Here is a 20,912-nt window from a genome sequence, read left to right as displayed (position 1 = left end):
CCAATTCCCTCTCTTATCGCCCTAGATTTTTTGAAGTAATTTCAATATGTCATATAATTTTATTCATAAAACTGCAGTGTATGATTATAAGAAATGAATCTTCTTTAACCTAACTGTAATAACATATTACACTGTAAATATAAACAATAGATTTTAATACCATCAAATATGCTGTACACTTCAAAATTTCCCAGACTCGCTCACAAATGTATGTGTTCTCTCACTTCTTCCTTAAAACGTGAATCCTACAAAGGTGTACACATTAGAATTTATAGCTATATCACTTATGTCTCTTTTAGTCCCATTTCCCTTTCCACTTTTTTCCTTGCAATTTATTTGTTGAAGAGACTGGATAATTTTTCCCTATAGAGTTTGTATCCCTATTGCATTATTTGATATGTTTCTCTGTCCTAGTACTTCCTATAAACTGGATGTTAGATCTAGACTATTACTGCTTAGTAGAAATATAATGCGGGACTCATAGATATTTGAATAATTTGGGGGGGCCACATTAAAGAAGAAAAATTTACAGGTGAAATTAATTTTAATAATACATTTTACTTAACCCCATATATCAAAATGTTATCAATATATAATCAATATAAAATTATTAATGAGACTTTTTACATTGTTTTTCTTACATAAAGTCTTTGAAATACTAAGCAAAATAGTGCAAATCCCTAATGTATAACATTTCTATAAAGTGTTGCTATTAAAAGGTCAGTGATTTGGGCAGGATTTCTGGCTGCAGCCGGGGATCTACAAATTCACTTTCTAAAAAACAAGTATGATGTATAAAGCTTGACAAGTTGTCAAAAACAACACTTTTAGCACCCTGCAAATCAAAGGCCTACAATCTAAGAATCAGTTGTACTTGAATAAACTATTGAACTTTTGGTCATAAAGATGGGGATCTGTGGTGCTGCTCATGCTCCCCTCACCCCCACACACGGGTCGGTCGGCGCCCACGGTGGGGCAGGGTGTGAGGACTGTAGCTGTACTGTCACGGTAGATGATGGCTCACTTGGCACGGAGAGGTGCGCGATGAGCGCATGCAGTGACACTGTTGGTGGAAGTGACCATCTCGGTGGAGGAGGGCCAGTGTGGCGGGCCGGCAGTTCTGCTAACCTGAGCCTGTGAAAAGCATATCCCTCTCTGAGACTGTGTGCGTGTGCAGCAGGCAGTGGCGACTTGAGACGGCTCAAGCCAGTCACGTACTGTCAGTCACGTACTGTTAATCAACCCTGAGGCAGTGCACAGAGGAGATATGAAAGAGCCCAATGGAAAATAAAAGTCGCGGCCAACTTAAAAATGGTATGAACTTTGGATGTGCTCCCTTTCCCATACACAGATCTATTGGCAGAAGATAGAACCCTTAGACACTCAAGGTGGTTGAGCACAACCTCTGTATAAACATTGACAGCAAAACTATGAGGACACCGAGTTCACCTGCAGGAAACCAGGCTTTTATAAAAGAATATAACAGAAATCCTGATATATAATAAAAAATGTCCAATTTTCAACAAAAAATGCACTACACAAATAAATAGGAGAACATGACGTATACTCAGAAAAAAAGAGTCAATTTAAACTGTCTCTGTTTCCTGATGCTGCAATTAGCAGACAAGTCTTTAAAGCAGCTATTATTAATATGTTCAAAGAACGAAGGGAAACCATGAATAAAGACTTAATGGAAAGTATGACAAAAACGAACAAACCAGTGGTTTTCAAGAAGGAAGTAGATATTATAAAAAGAACCAAATGGAAATTCTATGACTGGAAAGTACAATACAATAATTGCAATGAAATATTCACTGCAGGGACTCAACAGCAGAGTCAGGTTGGCAGAATCAGTCTGGTAACTTGAAGACTGACCTTCAAAAATAGTCCATTCTGAAGAATAGAGAGACAAACGATCAGAGAAGAATTGACAGAGCCTCAGGGACACATGGGGCAACATATAAGAGGAACCTAATGAACAAAATAAACTGTGGAGCAAAATAGAACCTGAGACATGGAAACATGGAACAGACTGATAGCGACCAGGGGAAGGGGCGAGGGGGATAAGGGAGGAAAGAAAGGGAAGGGTCTAATCAAGGAAACATGTATGAATGACCCGTGGACATGGACAACAGGGTGGGAACTGACTGGGAGCGGAGGATGGACTGAGCCGAGGGCAAAGGGGGAAAAATTGAGACAACTGTACTAGAATAAGAGTAAAATATTGAATAAAAAATAAAATTATAAAAGTACAAAAAAAGAATATCAGCATATGCATAATGACACGAATCCTAGAAGGAGGGGTTAAAAGGAAAGGGCAGAACATCCTTAACAAAAATATTTGCAAATTTAACACAGCATGTAAAAAGAATTATATTTAGAAAAACACGACTTGCAATACTGATACATCCTGCAACGTGGATGAACAAGAATGTTATAAAAGTGTTGTGAAAGAAGCCAGCTCTAAAGACCACTTATTATATTGTTCCACATGCAGAAAATGTCCAGAATAGCGAAATCCATAGAGACAGAAAGTATATTAGTAGTTTCCAAGGCCTGGAGGGAGGTTGAATTCGGAGTGACTGCTTAATGTATGTGGGAATTATTTTTACGGTGAAGAAAATATTTTAAAACTGAATGGTGGTCATGGTTTTATAACTCTATAAATGTACCCCAAATCTTCAAATTTAACATTTAAAATGAGTGAATTGTATGTCCTATAAATTGTATGTCAGTAGAGCTGTTTAATAAAAAAAAATAGTAAACAAACAACAGGAATAAGACAAAATATCAGTAATGTTGACTTCATGAATATTTTTTCAAAACAATAGATAGCCTTGAATTGATACATCGAGAGTCGCAAAACTTATTAATTTACAAGTATAGCTATAAAACACTTTACCATTTACACAGTGTTTTCAGATATTTCAGTTTATTGGAGTCATCTGCCAGCACTCTGAGAGAGAAGGGCATTTGGCCTTTATTATGTGAAAGAAAAGGAGTTAGCTGATTTATTCAATTTCATACAGTAAGTGACACAAGATGGGCCCAAACTCAGACTTACTGACTCCAGGTTCAGTGCCCTTTCCACTACATGATGCCAACCCCCTTCTCTGTGGCAGCAACCCAATTGTAATTACGTTGTATTACTCCCTGTAGGTGAATATGGAAACTTAGATATTGGAAGAGGCAATCACAAAGGTGAAAATTACAATGCAATCTGTGCTGTGTTCTTACTGAGTATTTGTTGTTAAAGAGGCTCAGGATCTAGTAAATTTCCTGCTTGTGGCCTGGAATGGTGCAGAGATGTGTATCTGACTGATTACACATTGACCCAGCAACACAAAGTCAATTCGAATCTTCCTTCATCTGCAGTGTCCAGTCAATGCAAATTGTGATAAGCAGGGGAAATTGTGTTGCAGACTGACACTTGATACCTTTGCGGAGCAGCCATGTTTTTATAGTTTGATTGGTTTCACTCATAGCATCTTAGGATCCTTTCACTCTGGTCTTAATTCCCTCTTTCCCGGGTATCTTTATGACATCCTTGCCCAAGAAGCTTATTTTCTTTGTTACATAAGCAAAGGAAAAAAACCTTTCAGATGCTGTGTAGGATCTAGAGGCTACTTGTTCTCCTTCTAAGCTGCAACCTAAAACCTTGCCTGAGTTTCCAACCCAGGTTCCATCTACAATACTTCCTTTGAATCTTATATCAGAGAATCTGTGACCCTTGTATAGCAAAGAGGTTAAGAATACAGGCTTTGGAGCCGGACCTTTTGGATTTGAATTCTAGCTCCACTAGCTGCGTGATCTTGGTGAAATTACTTAACGTTTCTGTGCCTCAGTTTTTCCATTTGTAAAATGAGGAAAACATGCCATTATGAAATTTTCAAGGATAAACTGTAATGACGGATGCAACAGTCTTAAAAGAGTGCCCAAATATTCTTTCTAGTCCTTTTGTTTTTGATTATTATTACTAGTAACAGTAATGATATTATTATTTATAATAATATTATTATTACTGTTACTAGTAATAATAATATTATTTTAAAAATTTTATTTATTTTTAGAGAGAGGGGAAGGTAGGGAGAAAGAGAGGGAGAGAAACATCAATGTGGGGTTGCTTCTTGCATGTCCCCAACTGGGGACTGGGCCTTGCAACCCAGGCACGTGCCCTGACTGGGAATTGAACTGGTGACCCTTTGGTCTGCAGGCCAGTGCTCAATCCACTGAGCCACATCAGCCAAGGGATAATATTATTATTTAAGCAAGCTGACAACTTGAACTTATACTAGGGGCTTTCCTGTGGTATTTGGGTTTTAAAACTTGGAATCATACTACTTTTTATGTGGTAGCCATAACAGCCCTGAGAGGTTCATGGGATTAATGATATTAGGGGTTTCCCTGCTTTATAGATAAGAAAATGGTAGCACACTACTCTGTCATAAACCTGGGTCTAGAACCTACATTTTTAGATTCTGTCACAGGGCTCTTTGTAATATTACCTGCTGACTTTTGTCTATTTAACTTTTACCTAGAGAAGAAAAAAAACTTAGTGTGAATCTCTGCAATCAATTACAGTATTAACCCCTATTTCTACCTGTACAATTAAGTCTATTCAGAGTCTACTTCTTTGTTAATTTCATTAGCTCCTTTTCCATCTAATATCTAAGATAATTGAAAGTAAGTTTCAAGTAGGAAGCAGTAAAAGGAGTTCTGCTCCCAGCTGCTATACATGAAATTTGAGTGGGTTACAGGTAAAGTGCGGAATTACTAAACTAATGGAGAAAATGGATGGCAATAGAGAGCTATGCTAATACTTGTTATTTGCAAACTACAAGAAAGTGATGTCTCTGGTTGTTCAATACCATATTTAAAGCCTATAACTTTTCAGGATAGTATATTAAATTTGATGCTACATTTTGGATAAGTATGTTAATGCTAAAATTACTGTGAAATCTACAAAACCCTAGTGGAATTCATTGCAAGAAAAATGAATTGAATATGATTGTTTACTTGGGGAAATAAGCAGCTATTGTTCTTCTCCAAAGAGTAAAAAAGCTTTTTATACATTGAGTTACCTTCAATTTTCTTGAAGATTGTTCCCCATATTAACTGTTTAGCTCATTTACATAATCCACCACAAAGGGTATGGAGAAGTCGTAAGAGAAAGATAATTTGAAATTACTTTAGGAAGTTGTTTCAATTCCAAAAGAAATTGGTGTTATAGAGATAGATGTCACTGCAAGTCAGAGATATATTATTATTTTCAAATTACTCTGGGATAGAGATGTTGTAGGTACTTACATAATTAAAAAAAATCCCTGTCTCAATGAATTTGAAATATGAACCAGAGATTCTGGGCCTTCATTTTGGCATGCACTAAGCCATTTATCTAATGAATATTATGAAGTACTCAATGCCTTTAAAATTATGATATATATAGTTTCAGTCCCCAAGAACTTTGTCCAGACTCTGTGTGTGTGTGTGTGTGTGTGTGTGTGTGTGTGTGTGTGTGACTTTTAGAGTCCAGATCCCTAAACAACATCGAGAGAACACTAAATGAGAGTAAAAGTCCAAAATAATTGGTCTAGAGTTCTGGCTGTTGATTTTTCTTCTAAAAACATCTTCCAGGTTAGCGTTTCTTTGTGGAGTCTGGTGATACCGCCACCTTTTCTGTTCATTATTCTCTCTCTCCACTTGTCCAATGTGCTCCATCATCAGTATTTATTTTTAAAAAAGTTTGGAATTTTTATCCAAAAATAATGAGGAAAATAAAAGATACAAGCAGCCAGAAAAAAAACAGAGCATCTACAGAAAAAGGTGTGAGGTTAATTAATCATCACTATTTATTAATAGTTGTGAAATTCAGTGACTTCCCCTGTTTCTCTTTCAAAATTACCTAAAGTGCCATGAGCACTTCTACAGTTTTTCTCACAACTGAGTCAAATCCGTTTTGGAGGATTATTTTTCCAGGAGGGACCTTTTATCCTCCCACTTTAATATTTTAAAAAACGCTAATAGAACGATTAGCTTAAACAAACATATGTGAACCAATATAGTAAGCAGAATTTCAACTCTTGAGCGGTCTCTCTTCCATATAGTGAATTTGTGCCACAAAAGCAGTCTATTTCGAAAGCCATCCTTTCCTAGATAAGAAGTTGCATGTGCAATGCCTAAAATTCTCAGCCTATCTCCTGAAACATGATGATTTATTTCTTTTTTTTTACTAAAATGTTCTGGTTGTATTCATGAGACCAAAATAACTGGCCATTTCAATGACAAAATCAAACTAGTACCTTATGCTTTATGTACCTATCTAGGTTCTCATCACACAAAAATTGATTTTTTAAATATTAAGATTCAGTCAACCTACAGTTTATTTGGTGACTAACTCAATGAAGTCCATCAAACAGCTGATGAGCAATTAGATACTAACAAATTATTTTCAGAAAAATTATCGAATTTACCAAGTTTGTCCTATTTTTCTAAAGCAACTGATTTGTGTCTGGGCAGTGACCGTGCTTTCCTCTTAGTATAATGTTCATTCACTAAAAAGGGCAAAAATAAAAAGGCCAAACAACAAGCTATGAAAGGTACTTTCAGCAAATACTATAAAGGCTTGATTTGTTTGTTATATTGCACCAGTATAGTTTAATTTTTAAAAAACTTACTAATATCCACAGTAGATAAATGTACAAAAGCCATTAGTAGGTAGTTCATGAAAAAGGAAATAGGACTAGAAAACACATGTAGGAAAAATATTCAGCCTCACTAATAAGTGCAACTAAAAGAAGATATCTTTAATTTATTTACTTTAAATAGACATTAAAAAATAATATACAATGTTTCCAAGGGTACTGTGAGAGGAGTGTGCCCACACATTGCTCAGAGCGGTGCAAGTTTACCCCAAATCCCCAAAATGTTCAAACCTTGTAGCTCATTAATTCAGCTTTTTGGAGGAAATAATAAAAATACTGAAAATGTTCATGTTAATCTTTATATGGCTTTAGTTAAATACTTTAAATGGGGAGAGAAGAATGAAAACACCCAACAACAGGGAATGGGAATGTAAGTTATGGTACATCCACTCTGCACTGCTCTTAAAAACCATGGTTTATAGATGTTATATAGAAACATGTAGAAAATATCTAGAATGAAGGATGCAACATTATAAAAAGTATATGTGTATATTCTGCCTAGAAGTAAGTGAACCAGCATGACAGCAGCCACTCTTACAGGCTGGTAGGGTTATGGTGGAGATTTCTTCCTCAATTTGTGAAGATTCAAGTGATCATGTTACTTTTATCACTTCTTCACCCACTCTTAATACTTTACTACTTAATTGTTTCCTTAAGAAAAACAGAGAAGGGCGAGAAAAGAATCAGGGGAGAGTCCACATTTCTTTCAATGGCTACCTAAGCCCAGGGTTTTTCAAATCAATATGCATTCACGTAAAAGGTCCTTGTTGAGGAAAAGTTATTGTAATATTTGCAAAGAGTACTATCCCCTTTTGCTAGGTATTCTCCAGACACTGGGTGGCCTCCTTTCCTTTCTCTGTTCTGCTACAAAGGCCGGCTCTCCATGGGCAAGAGTCTGTGACCCTCTAACTATTTTCTGGAGTGGAGTGAGCCTTTAGGGTGAAGGTCTCAACCTAGTCACAGTCCTGCTGTGACTAGGACAGGCCTGTCTGTGCTGAGGGTAAACCAGGTACATTTTCCATTTGAAGGAGCGTTACATGTGATTAAGAACAAGAAATGGAAGAGGAACGGTGATTACCCCTAATGCATAGATACAGTGTATACACAGACCTGTGGATGGATTCAAAAGCAGTGTTTTAGTTACTCTACCCTGTAATAGATTGGACTATGTATAAGGGGGATGGGGAGAGAAAGAGGAAAGGAAGAGAAAGGAGAGAAGGGAGAGGGGCAATGATAAATAATGTAAACTTAGTCTTGAAAATACCCACTGTTTTCTTGTTTTTGTCAGTCTTTGCTTACTTCAATTTCAATACAATCGTGGGATTTTAGAGCTGGAAGAGCTCTGCGAGATAATCTAATCTTAATGCATTTATAGAAATTAGAGGTCTTGAGAGAAGAGAGGTGAGGTACCTAAAGCCACTCTGCCAGGTGTTCTTCTTTTTTTATTGTTAACTAAAGTCCATATTTGTTCAGATTTCCTTAGTTTTCAACAACTGCCCCCTTTCTGGGGGAGGCGGGGGGCCAGGATCCCATCCAAGAAACCGCATTGCATTTAGTTGTCATGTCTCCTTAGGCTCCTCTTGGCTGTGACAGTTTCTCAGACTTACCTTGCTCTTTTTATTTTCTTTTAAATTATATTTTATTGATTATATTGTTACAGTTGTCCCAACATTTCCCCATTTTCCACCCCCCACCCAGCACCCCCCACCCCCTCAGCCTTTGTTCATGTCCATGGGTCATGTGTATAAGTTCTTTGACTACTCCATTTCCTATACTGTACCTTACATCCCCATGGCTACTCTGTAACTACCTATTTGTGCTTATTAATCTCCTCACCTCTTCACCCATTGCCCTAACAACCCCCTTCCATCTGACACCCATCAAAACGCTCTCCAAAGCCATGATTCTGTTTCTGGTCTTCTTGTTTGCTTAGTTTGTTTTTTTTAGCTTCAGTTGTTGATAGGTATGCATTTATTGCCATTTTATTGTTCAGAGTTTTGATCTTCTTTTTCTTAAATAAGTCCCTTTAACATTTCATATAATAATGGCTTGGTGATGATGAACTCCTTTAGTGTTTTCTTGTCTGGGAAGCTCTTTATCTGCCCTTTGATTCTAAATGATAGATTTGCTGGGTAGAGCAATCTTGGCTGTAAGTCCCTGCTTTTCACGACTTTGAATATTTCTTGCCAATCCCTTCTAGTCTGCAAAATTTCTTTTGAGAAATCAACTGACAGTCTTACGGAAACTCTTCCAGGTGTTCTTCTGAAAGACAATGTGGAATACTAATTAAGGGTGCAGTCTTTGGAGATGGATCGCCTGAGTTGAAATCTCAGATCTTTAGCTTACTAGGTGTGTGACCTTTGGCAAGTCATTGAACTGCTCTGTCCTTTGGTTTTCCTTATCTATAAAATTGGGATAAATCCCTGACACCAAAAAGGTTGCAGGTGCAATTCCTGGATAGGGCACATAAGTAGGTTGTGGGTTCAATTAAGGCCACATAATATGACAAACGCATATAACATCATACTCTGTAGGGAAAAACCAAAAGCGTTCCCCTTAACATCAGGAATAAGACAGTGATACCCACTTTCACCATTTTTACTCAGTGTAGTACGGGAAGTCCTAGCCACAGCAGTCAGACAAGAATAAATAAAAGGCATCCAAATTGGAAACGAAGAAGTAAAACTGTCATTATTTGCAGATGACACGATACCGTATATAGAGAACCATAAAGATTATACCAAAAAACTGCTAGAACTGAGAAATGAATTCATTAAATAGCAAGGCACAAAATAAATATTCAGAAATTGGTTGTATTTTTATACACCAATAATGAGTTATGAGAATGGGAAACTAAGAAAATAATCCCATTTACAACTGCCTAAAAATAAAATACCTGGGAATAAATTTAACCAAGGAAGTAAAAGACCTATACTTTTAAATTTAGAAGACACAGAGGAAAGAAATTAAAGAAGATACAAATAAGTGGAAGCATGCACCAAGCTCATGGATTCGAAGAATTAACATTGGTAAAATGTCTATACTGCCCAAAGCAATCTATAGATTCAGTGCAATTCCTATCTGAACAGCAATGAAGTATTTTGCTGATTGAGAACAAATAGTCCTAAACTTTATATGGAATGACAAAAGACCCCAAATAACCACAGAAATCTTTAAAAAGAAGAACAAAGTTGGAGGTATCACACTATTTGATATCAAAGTATACTACAAAGCTATAGTAATCAAATCAGTATGTTACTGGCATAAAAGCAGACATAGAGCAATGGAGCAGAATAGAGAGCCCAGAAATAAACCCACAGCGAGATGGTCAATTAATATTTGACAAAGGAGGCAAGAACATACACGAGGATAAAAACAGTCTCTTCAATAAATTATGTTTGGGAAATTGGACAGATGCATGCAAGAAAATGAAACTATACCATGTTCTTACACCAGATGCAAGAATAAACTCAAAATAGATTGAAAACTTAAGTAAGACTTGAAACCATAACACACCTAGAAGAAAACATAGGCACTAAAATCTTGGACATTTCACTTAGTAATATTTTTTCTGATTTATTTATTGAGGCAAGGGAAATAAAAAATAGACAAATGAAACTACATCAAACTAAAAATGTTTTGCACATTAAAGGAAACCATCAAAAAATGAAAAAATCCTCTGAATGGGAGACTATATCACCAATGATACATCTGATAAGGCGTTAATATCCAAAATTTATTGTATTTATTCATTTTTCATTTATGAATTATAGGTTAATTTTTAAATTTATTTTTCCTTTGTATTGCATTTATTGGGGTGACATTGGTTAAAAAAATTGTACATGTTTCAGGTGCACAATTTTACAATACATTATATACTGTATTGTGTCTTCACCACCCCAAGTCAAGTCTCAGTCCATCACCATTTCTCCCCTCTATACTCTGCTTCACTTCCCTTCACCTCCCTTTTCTTCGACAGTCATCACAGTGTTGCCGGTGTCCGTGAGGTTTCTGTCCTTTTTTTTTTTTTTTGATAAATCACTCCACCTCCACGTAGCCCTCGCCCCTGCCACAACTGTCAGCCTGCTCTCTATCTATGAATCTGCCACATTTTCGTGTTAGTTAATTTTGTTCATTAAATTCCACATATGAGTGAAACCATATGGTACTTGTCTTTTCTCTCACTGGCTTATTTCTCTTAGCATAATGATCTCCAGGCCCATCCATGCTGTCGCGAGGGTAAAATTTCCTTCTTTTCTATAGCTAAGTAGTATTCCATTATGTCAATGTACCACAGTTTTTTATCCACTTATCTACCGAGGGGCACTTGGACTGCTTCCAAATCTGGACAATTGTAAACAACACTGCAATGAACGTAGGATAGCTTCTGACATTCTTTCTTATTGGTGTTTTGGGTTTCTTTATATAAATTCCCAGAAGTGGAATTGCTGGTTCGTAAGGCAGTTTCATTTTTGATTTTCTGAGGAAACGCCACACTGCTTTCCACAGTGGCCGCACCAGTCTGCGTTCCCACCAGCAGTGCAAGAGGGTCCCCCTTTCTCTGCATCCTGGCCAGCATTTGTTGGTTGTTGATTTGTTGATGACGGCCATTCTGACAGGTGTGAGGGGATACCTCATTGTGGTTTTGATTTGCATTTCCCTGATAATTAGTGATGTTGACCATCTTTTCATATGTCTATGGGCCATCTGTGTGTTCTTTGGAGAAGTGTCTCAAATTTTAAGACAAGAAGTTGTGGTTGAGGGTCAGGGAGCAAGGAAGGATTTTTTTGTTTGTTTATACGAGTTTTGTGGTTTTAAGGAAGATTACTTCCAAGGACACTCAGTAACCTTGAATAAGTCTGACATTCCCTGGCTGAAGAATAGCTGTGAATAGCTGTAACTTGACCTTCAAGAATGGTTTGAATAGGGATCTCTCTCTCTCTCTCTCTGTCTCTCTCTCTCTCTGTGTGTGTGCGCATGTGTGTGTGTGTGTGTGTGTGTGTGTGTGTGTGTGTCTCCCTCACTCTCTGGTTGCAAAGAAACACTGAAGGAAAAGAGAATTTCTAGATTTTCATACATACAATATAAGGGCAATTTGAACATGATAAATCATAGATACCAAAACTCACCATTAGTCATTGGAGGTGAGATGTTTTTCATTTTTAAATTTAAGTCATTAGTTTTTAGTAGAGTTTAGATAAGTATAAATTCACAACCAACAGATACTTAACAGTGAGTCTTACTTTGGCTATACCTCTGCCATGTTAATTCCAGTCAGAATGAACCAAAGACTTGATTGCAAAACCCAGTGAGAGATAGGAAGTGTACTTCAGAAAATAAAATGATATCTATTTCTCTCTCTGTTATAACAGAAAGTATTTTAAGTTATTTTTAAGTATAAGGTCCTTGATTGATATTTTTATATTATCAATGTCCTTATGTGGAAAACAGCTCTCAACTTCTACTTGGTAAACTTTCATTTTTTAATGAACAAAGAACTCTATGTATGTGTTAGCTGAAATGACGTTAGATGAATTTTATTGATTAAAGGGTGAAAGTACAATCCTCAGCTGCAAAGATCCATCTCTGATGTCTGTTGTCGGTACATTTCTCACTTTACATTGTTTGTAGCAAAGTCAAGGCCTATAATCCAGCAAAATATTCCTTACTCTTTAGTTCTTCTGTCTGGTCAAAGTTTTAATAATTGTACATGGGGAATTTACAGAAGCATGAAAGTTCCAAAGACAGTGAGGCAGCGTTCAATATAATATAAGGCATTTTTGGACAAAGGGGAAAAAGGGGGTGGGGTGTTGGATTTCAGAAGTTAGAATGAGTGATTTTCAGGTATTTGAGGAGAAGCAGAACACATGGCAGGGAAAAATTTTTGCTTGGGAACACAGATACGATAGGGCAGAACAGGTATCTAGCCTAACATAAGTCAAGGCTCCCTTATAAAAGCAGGATTTTCTATCTGAATCCTTCTTTAAGAAAAAGGAGAGGTAAAAACTGTTCCTGAGCTTGTTGGGATCTAATTGATTTTAGTTTGAAATAATCTGTATGTCAGGGTGGTGCATTTCAGGGACACTTGCTCTGGACCCCCACACAACTATGTACCTTCTGACCAACATACAATGGGAAGCTAAGAATAAAGCAAATGAAACTGGTCTTATAAGGTAGATGCTGAATGGAATTTCAAGTAATTTGTGGCTATGGCGTCAGTGATGAGCAGATAAGCTAACCAAGTTCAGTCATTTCCCAATGTCTTCATTTTTGGTACTCAAACACTACTTTGTCTTTCTTTATAAGAACCATTGCATTTTGCTTTGTAGTAGAATTGTTTGTTTATCATTTGCATTAAGCTGTGAGCTTCTTGGGCAGAATATATGGCCTATTCATTTCCTCATTCTCTCTATCCCCTATTGTGAGTGCTTGGCAGTTTTTATTCAATTCATTCAATAAGTGTTATTCAAATGACTACTATATGCCAAACATTTTGCTTATTCTAGGGTAATAGTGATGAATTGGACAGATAGAAGTACCTACCAATGTAGGCCTTACATTTTAGTGGGAGAGACAGATGGCAGACGATAAACAAATAACCAAAATATAATAGTGTCATCTGTTGGTAAGTGCTATGAAAGACAGGAAAGGAGGGTGAGAAATGACATTTCGGGTGGTTTACAGTGGGAGGTTGCAAAGGGTCTGAAGTGGAAACACACCTGTTATTTTCAGCAACAGCAGGAAGACTAGCGCATGTAGATGCGTGAGATAGGGAAATTACCACGGGATGGGTTTGGCGAGGTTAGGGTACGTTAGGTTAGGTTGAGGCAGACCTTGTAGGGGCCTTGTAGGAGCCTTACGTAGGTCTTTGTAAGGATTTTGGCTTTTATTTTGAAGGAAACATGACGACATGACTTAGATTTTAAAAGCTTCATTTTGGCTGTCGTGTGGGGAATGTGCTATTAGGGAGCGATGGCATAAGCAGCAGGCCAATTAGAAGGCGATTGCATTAATCCAGGTGGGAGATGATGGCTTGAGCCAATGTGGTAGTAGAGAAGCGGAGAGGTGTCATTGGTCTCCAGGTATATTTCAAAGGCAGCACCAATAGGCTTTCCCGATGGATTGCATGTGAGGCGTGAAAGAGAGGAATCGAGGATGACTTCACATTCTGCGGCCTGAACAAACAGAAGAATGGAGTTGCCATTTCCCAAGATGGAGAAGACTGTGAGAAGAACAAGTTCGGGAGTGGGTGGGAATCAGAAGCTCAGTTTTAAACATACTAAGTGTAAGATGCCTTTTAGATATGTAGGTGGAGATATTGAGCTGGATAGTCAAGTCTGTGGCTCCGGGGTGAGACCCATGCTGGAGCTATAAATCAGGGAGTCATGAGTGTTTAGACAGTATGCGGAGCCATGAGTTAGCATGAGGTTAGATTGTTGTTGAATCATCAGTGCATGTTCATTTATCTTACGTCATCTGCTTTCTTTCTCTAAGTGTGCTCATCTTTGATATTATTTCAAACCCAAATAGATTTCTCTGTAAAGCATTTATAGAATCTGTAGGTTCAGGAGTTTAAAAGTTTTTACCATGTAGGCGCTTAGAGTAGTGCTAAGTGCTATGGGAGACATAAAGAAGTATGAGGCTCAAATTCTGCCTTGAAGGACCTTAATATTAGGTCAGGGAAACAAGACTTGTGAAACTTTATTCACACCACAAAGCATTATGTACCGTTGAATTCAAATCAGTCCATCCATACGCTGTATTGGGTGTTTTTGCATGTGTGTATTTGCTACACATGCAATAAGAAATTGAAAAAGTAAGATACTCTACATAATTGAGGATCCACCATCCAGATGTCTGTAGATTTCTTTGAAAAATACATCTGGTATAAAGCTGAAGAAGAAGAAGAAAGGAGTCCATTTCACTACAAAATAAAATGATAAAGTTATTTGTTTTCAAACTAGTTTTTTTAAACATCATATGAAAGGACCAAGTTGCAAAATTGCAGCAGTGGATGGAAATCACGATGAAATAATGTAAAGAATGAACATAAGCACACTTTTCCTAGGGCTTTAAACTTCTCAGATGACTTTGACATCTCAAATGGCATTTGATCCTGACCCTCTCAGGTCTAAATAAGGCAGATGATGCCTCACTGGTCCTCAGAGCCTCAGTGGCTCCTAGCCCAGCATTCTGTGGAGAATGGGGTTATTTCAGTGATTTATCATGAAGTTTAAAATTTTTATTTCTAAACCTGATTTAGATCCTGCTGATCCTTCACTAGGGTACTCACCCAGAAGTGTTGTTTACATCCTTTCGATATTATGAAGAACAAGAGTTTACCACCCAACTCATTAAAAATGCCCTGCAAGCCTGAGGCTCAAAAGCCACAATATGAGCACAAAGAGCTCAATGCCCCTCAAGGACACTATTTCATGAGCTTCTCTCACTCAGAATCCTTCCCTTCCTCAGAGCCTCTGTCTTAAATGCAGTATTAAACCAGAGGCAAGAAGGTGTTTTTTCAGAATGTAGTTCCCTTACTGGCTTTCATTTCAAATGTGGGATGTGCTGGGTTAACATTTGTACTCTTGGCCACTTTCGAATCTTACAATGCTTCTCAATCAAACTATGGACTTTAAAAATACATACGTACCACACAACAACATTGTCCTTTATTTGACATCCAAAACAGATGTTTTTGAAGCCTGTCTCTCTTTTACCTTGAGTATTTTCTGTTACTGCAACCTCCAGCTTAATCCTAAATGCTTGACAATGTATGCATGTAACTCAGAGTGAGTGTTATTATTGCCTCCGGCTAGCTTCATGTCATCTAGTTTGTCTTTTGCTCCACTCCTTTGATAGTATGATCAGGACCAATTGTGAATCTGCCAGATGTATTTCCCCGCAAAAGGACAAACCTAAGACGGCTTGTGTTTCTCCCTCCCTCTTTCAGGGCAGCTCACATTAAAGGAGTTCCTCTTCCTTTCTTTCATGAAACTGAGCTTGCTTAATCAGAGATGGAGCAAACGGACTGCAAACCCTACCAGCCTCTGTCTAAAGTCAAGCATGAAATGGATCTAGCCTATACCAGTTCTTCCGATGAGAGTGAAGATGGACGAAAACCAAGACAGTCATATAACTCCAGAGAAACTCTGCATGAGTATAACCAAGAGCTGAGGATGAATTACAATAGCCAGAGCAGGAAGAGGAAAGAAGTAGAGAAATCTACTCAAGGTATGTTTTTTATTGGATTTTTGTAACCAGTGTTATTTCTCATTGGGGCATGTTTGTATGCATAAACTTAGGTTTCAAAAACAAATTTGCTGATGTTAACTGGTTAATAATCCACACTGTTTACATATGCTTAGTGAATCTTTGTCATATGGCAGCCCAGCTGAGGTTGTAGGTCACATGTGCTTTTTACGGATTAGGCATGAATTTAGATACAACAATCCTCTTATCAGAGCATTCAGAATTTGTCTAATCCTACAAATAGCCATTTACAGACTGAAGGATAAATAATTCACAGTAAGATGAAAAGTAAACAGCTAAGTGCTTTTCCAGCCGTTGCCTATATGGGACAAAATTCTCAAATATTTGGCTTCTAAACGAGCTTTAGAAAGGTTAGTGGAGACCACCAAACAGGTGTCCAGAAAGTCTTTCCACAGAGCACTGAAGCCCCCTGCAGCACCGTCTTAAGAGAAGGTAAGAATTTGTTGAAACATTTCCCGCCACAGCCATCCTACGGAGCATACCCTTTGGACAGCCTTGGTTTGTCAATTATGGATTGACAGAAAGCTTTCTAATAAATAGAAACAGGTGGATAGAAATATGGATTTCTTATTTCTTTTCAGTTGAAAGCGTGGGTGGGGCAGGGAAAAGTGGTGGCTGCTGAATGGAGACAAATGTATTTGAACAATAAAAATAAATTTAAAAAAAAAAAAGACAAGCAGTGTTAGAAGACACTGTTTTAACTACCTGAAAAAAAGATACTGACATCGCCACACATTACCTTTTTTTTAAAGAACAAGTCAATGCTGAGATTAAAAAAAAAAAAAGAGATTCGCTTACCTAGATCTGTTGCTCTCAAAGTGTATAACCTGAGCCAGTAACAGCAGCGTCACCCACAACCTTGTTAATTCTCAGGTACCACCCCGGACATGGAAAATGTAGTCATTATGGATGAAAACTACTGTATTCTAACGAGTATGGGAATTTCACACTAGAGAAACTTTAAATTGAATTAAAGATTTAAGGTGTTCATGATAACATTTAAATACACATTAAATGTTTATTAACTGTATTGCCCATTTTTAGTACTTAGCATAATTGGTAAAAGTTTTATATCGGTTTTTTTTCAATTAATTCATTTTAACCTCCCTTATTGATACAGTTAAAGACAGTGTGAATTAGTTACAAAATAATTTTATTATTCTGCCTACCTGGCATTTGGGAAATGTATTCCTATGGGAATTTTTTGGCTTTATTATACTTTAAGAAATGTTTCTCTATAAGTTTGTCTTTAAAGAATAGGAACTTAAGAGTGGTGAGTTGTAGCTTATAGATTTGTAGTATAGTGACCTCACATGTTTTGAATTTAAATAAGAATACACTTCTGTGCCCTGACCAGTGTGGCTCAGTTGGTTCGAGCGATGTTGCATAACTGAAACGTTGGGAGCTTGATTCCTGGTCAGGGCACATGCCTAGGTTGTGGGTTCGATCCCAGATTGGGATCGTACAGGAGGCAACCAATCAATGCTTCTCTCTCACATCTATGTTTCTCTCTCTCCCTTCCTCTCTCTCTAAAAGCAATGGAAAAATGTCCTCAGGTGAGGATTTAAAAAAATAGAATACGCGTCTAGTGACAGTTCTAAAAATAGAAGCAATTTTGTACTGAGTCAGTATAAAGAGCTAGCCAGCCTCAGATTTTGTTTCTGTGCATTGTGACCGAAATGAATTGAGGGATGAGAGAAGTTTACCTTCTACCGTGCCATCCTAACTTTCTTTCAAATAACCTATTATTACTCAGTTAGCTTTTATTTAGCACTAGCTATGTGTTAGGCCTTGGGGCAGATGCTGCGGATGGAGATGACTATGATAGTTTCTGCCTGAAACTCATAATGTGGCGGAGAAAAGAAATGTCAAACAAATCACTGCGATTAAATGTAGCAAGTACTTCTACAGATTAATAAAGTACTGTGGAAGAATATGAGAATCAGGGTCTAGAGAAATGTGATATTTGATCTAGGTCTCAAAATGTGAAGAGTTTACTAGGCAAAGGGCATTCCAAGAGGGTAAATGAGCAGGTGCAAAAGCATAAAGCTGTAAGAAGGCCTGAAACAGTGAGGATTTCAAGATGGCTAGAGCAAGGTACATTGGAGCCAGATCATGAGAAGTTTTGCATGCTCAATTTAGGAGTTCTTTCCCCCCCTTTAAGCTTAAAAACAAGCTTTTAAGTGATAGGGAATTTCATGGTGAGTTGTAATTTTTAGGATGAGAACTAGAGAAAAGAATTTTAGATGTGTAGGCAGTGGTATAGAGAATTGATTGCAATTGGGGAAAATTTGATAAAGGGAGACAATTTGTGAAGCTACTGAATCAGCCCAGGCTAAGAACAGGGCTGAAGTTGTGAACTCTGGTTATTTCAGTGGTGGTAGAGAAACATATTCAAGCGATATTAGTGTGATGGCATTGATGTGACTTGGTAATTGATGACTTGCCAAGGCTGAAAGAGATAACAGTGTGAAGGATGACTCTAAATTTGGGAAACTGGGAGAATGGAGATTCATTTACCAAGACAAGGAAGATGGGGGAAGGGACTTAAAGGGAAGAGGATGAGTTTCTTTCTGGACATGTTAAGTTTAAAATGCTCAGGTGACATGTTAAGTTTAAAATGCCCAGGTGGATTTCCTCAATCAGGCAGTTGGAAATGTGTGTCTAGAGTTCAGGAAAGATGTGGACTGTTAAAATAAGTAGATTTGAGTTCATCAGCGTCTTTCAGTAGGAGGTGCCTGGGGATTAATGAGATTACCCAGAGGGAGTGTGTAGGGTGAGATTAGAAAAAAGCCATGAACAAAAATCTGAATCTGTCATCCATGTACTGAAATAACCACGTTTTCAGCCTGTGTACATTTTTAGCTAGCACTGCCCTTCAGTGTGCTGACATAAACTGAAGTATAAAGATCCAGGAGGTGAAAATCTGGAAACGCGGCATCTTATCTGCCAGTGACTTGCTGACTTTTACAGAGACCTAGGAGGGAAAATATGTACCTCTTTGGGAGAGAAATGAATTATTCTACATTAGGCAAAACCTTGGGCCCAATGATCATCTTTCTTGTGAAGCCTGGAATTCTCTTTGTTGTTTTATTCCATATATTTATGACCTATAAGTAAAAGAAAATGTCCTTAATTTTCACAAATATATGTCAGTGGTAACATCTTGCATCAGCCTAGCTAGAGTTGAGGTTGATTCATTATTTTTTAATGAGTAAAGTTACGAGAATATCATTGAGTTTGAAGTCAGGAAGGAAGAAAGCAAACATGTTGATTGGGCACGTACTATAGTGCAAGACACTGTGCTGTATGCCTTTCAGTCTTACTAGCTGTGCAGCCTGAAGAAAGTTACTGAAGTTCTATAGGCCTGTATCTCATTTGCACAATTGACTTCATCATCGTCATCATCATCATCAACACTATAATCACACTAATAAAAATGAAAGTAATAATAATATATCTTGGATAGTATCTGCTCTGTTCAAGGGCTCTGCTAGGTGCTTTATATTTGTTCTTCGTAAGCACCTTATGAGGTATGGAATATTACCCCCAGTTCACAGATGAGGTGACAGGATTGGAGAGAAAGAACTTGCCAGAGTTTCTACAGCTAAGAAGTGGTGAGAGTTGGGATTGGAAACGAAGCCTATGAGTTCAAAGTTCCCATTGTTTGCTGTGCTGCACTGCCTCCCATACGTACAACATGAGGTTACGATAAGCCTTAATTGTGATCCTAAGTGTGAAAGTGTTTAGAAACTCAACAAATGTTAGTTTCCTTTCCCCAACAGCCTTGCCAGCCTCTTGATGTTCCAGTGACCAAGGGTTTATGAGGAGGTTTAGAAAGCCCTTCCTTTCTGATTGTCTTTTGAAAAGGGCAGATGATAGCCTATATAATTTGTAACGAAGTATTCCTGAGTCTGGTTGTTAGTTTCTAATTCAGGGCTTGTTTAGGGGAAATAATTAATAAGAGGAAATACTTGCTTGGTTCCATCTGAAAATATCTTCATATTCTTATCTTTATTTGCCAAGAATGAGGCACCTCCCCCTCCCCATGCACACCCATAATGCTGGATTTTAAAACTGATTTTCTTATTTTCCAAAAGCTTTCAAATTAAGGGATGGACACTAATCTAATATTATTCACAATTCTTTACTAACAGGATGAATGAGCCCTAGGCAAGCTTATTTTATATGATTTTTGGCAGGTGTCTAATAGCAGGGTTGGATTTCCTGGAGACACACAGGCTAGCAATTGTTCCCAAGCAGCCTCGCCTCCAAGGGAGGCATCAATTAACTAAGAGATTAATATAAGACAAATGAAAATATAAATATCTGGGTATATAAACCAACAATAGTCATTTTGGTTATGAGAATTGCCCTATAATTTTTATAACAGATAAGATTAGTTTTGAACATAGCTATTTTACTAAAAAGTAATGATGAATAGAAAGTCACCCTTGCATAAAAAGGATGTATGGTGAGGACCTATTACAAGTCCTACAAGATCATAAACTCCTGAGATACTATAGCTGATACAAACGTTTTATTTCTTCCTTCTTAAACTGCTCTTTTGTGCTTCTATTTCTTCTACTATGGGTTGTGTTTAGTTGGTTGTTTTTCAGTATTACAGGGGAGCTTAAAGCTCTCATTATCGCCATCTGGTGGAAGAAATTTAAAATTGTCAATTTGTATTCAAAATTGGATGGAAGGCTCATTTGTCCTACCTCCATCCATCCGTCTATCCATCCACCCATTTTTTCATTTATTCATTTGTGCATCAAACATTCATTTAGTGTCAACTATATTTGAGATACCTTTCTAGGTGAATGAAGCTCATCCTGAAATAAATGGACGCATGTGACTATCACTTCCCCCTCCTTGCCCCAGGCTTCATCCCACAGCTGGTCAAATAACATTATCACATGTAGATTCAAGTAGAAA

Source organism: Pteronotus mesoamericanus, unplaced genomic scaffold (genome assembly GCF_021234165.1).
Source record: "Pteronotus mesoamericanus isolate MK-2021 breed Mesoamerican mustached bat unplaced genomic scaffold, CSHL_Meso_final contig_40, whole genome shotgun sequence".
Classification (NCBI taxonomy): domain Eukaryota; kingdom Metazoa; phylum Chordata; class Mammalia; order Chiroptera; family Mormoopidae; genus Pteronotus; species Pteronotus mesoamericanus.
Note: the sequence above shows the minus strand (reverse complement) of the source record.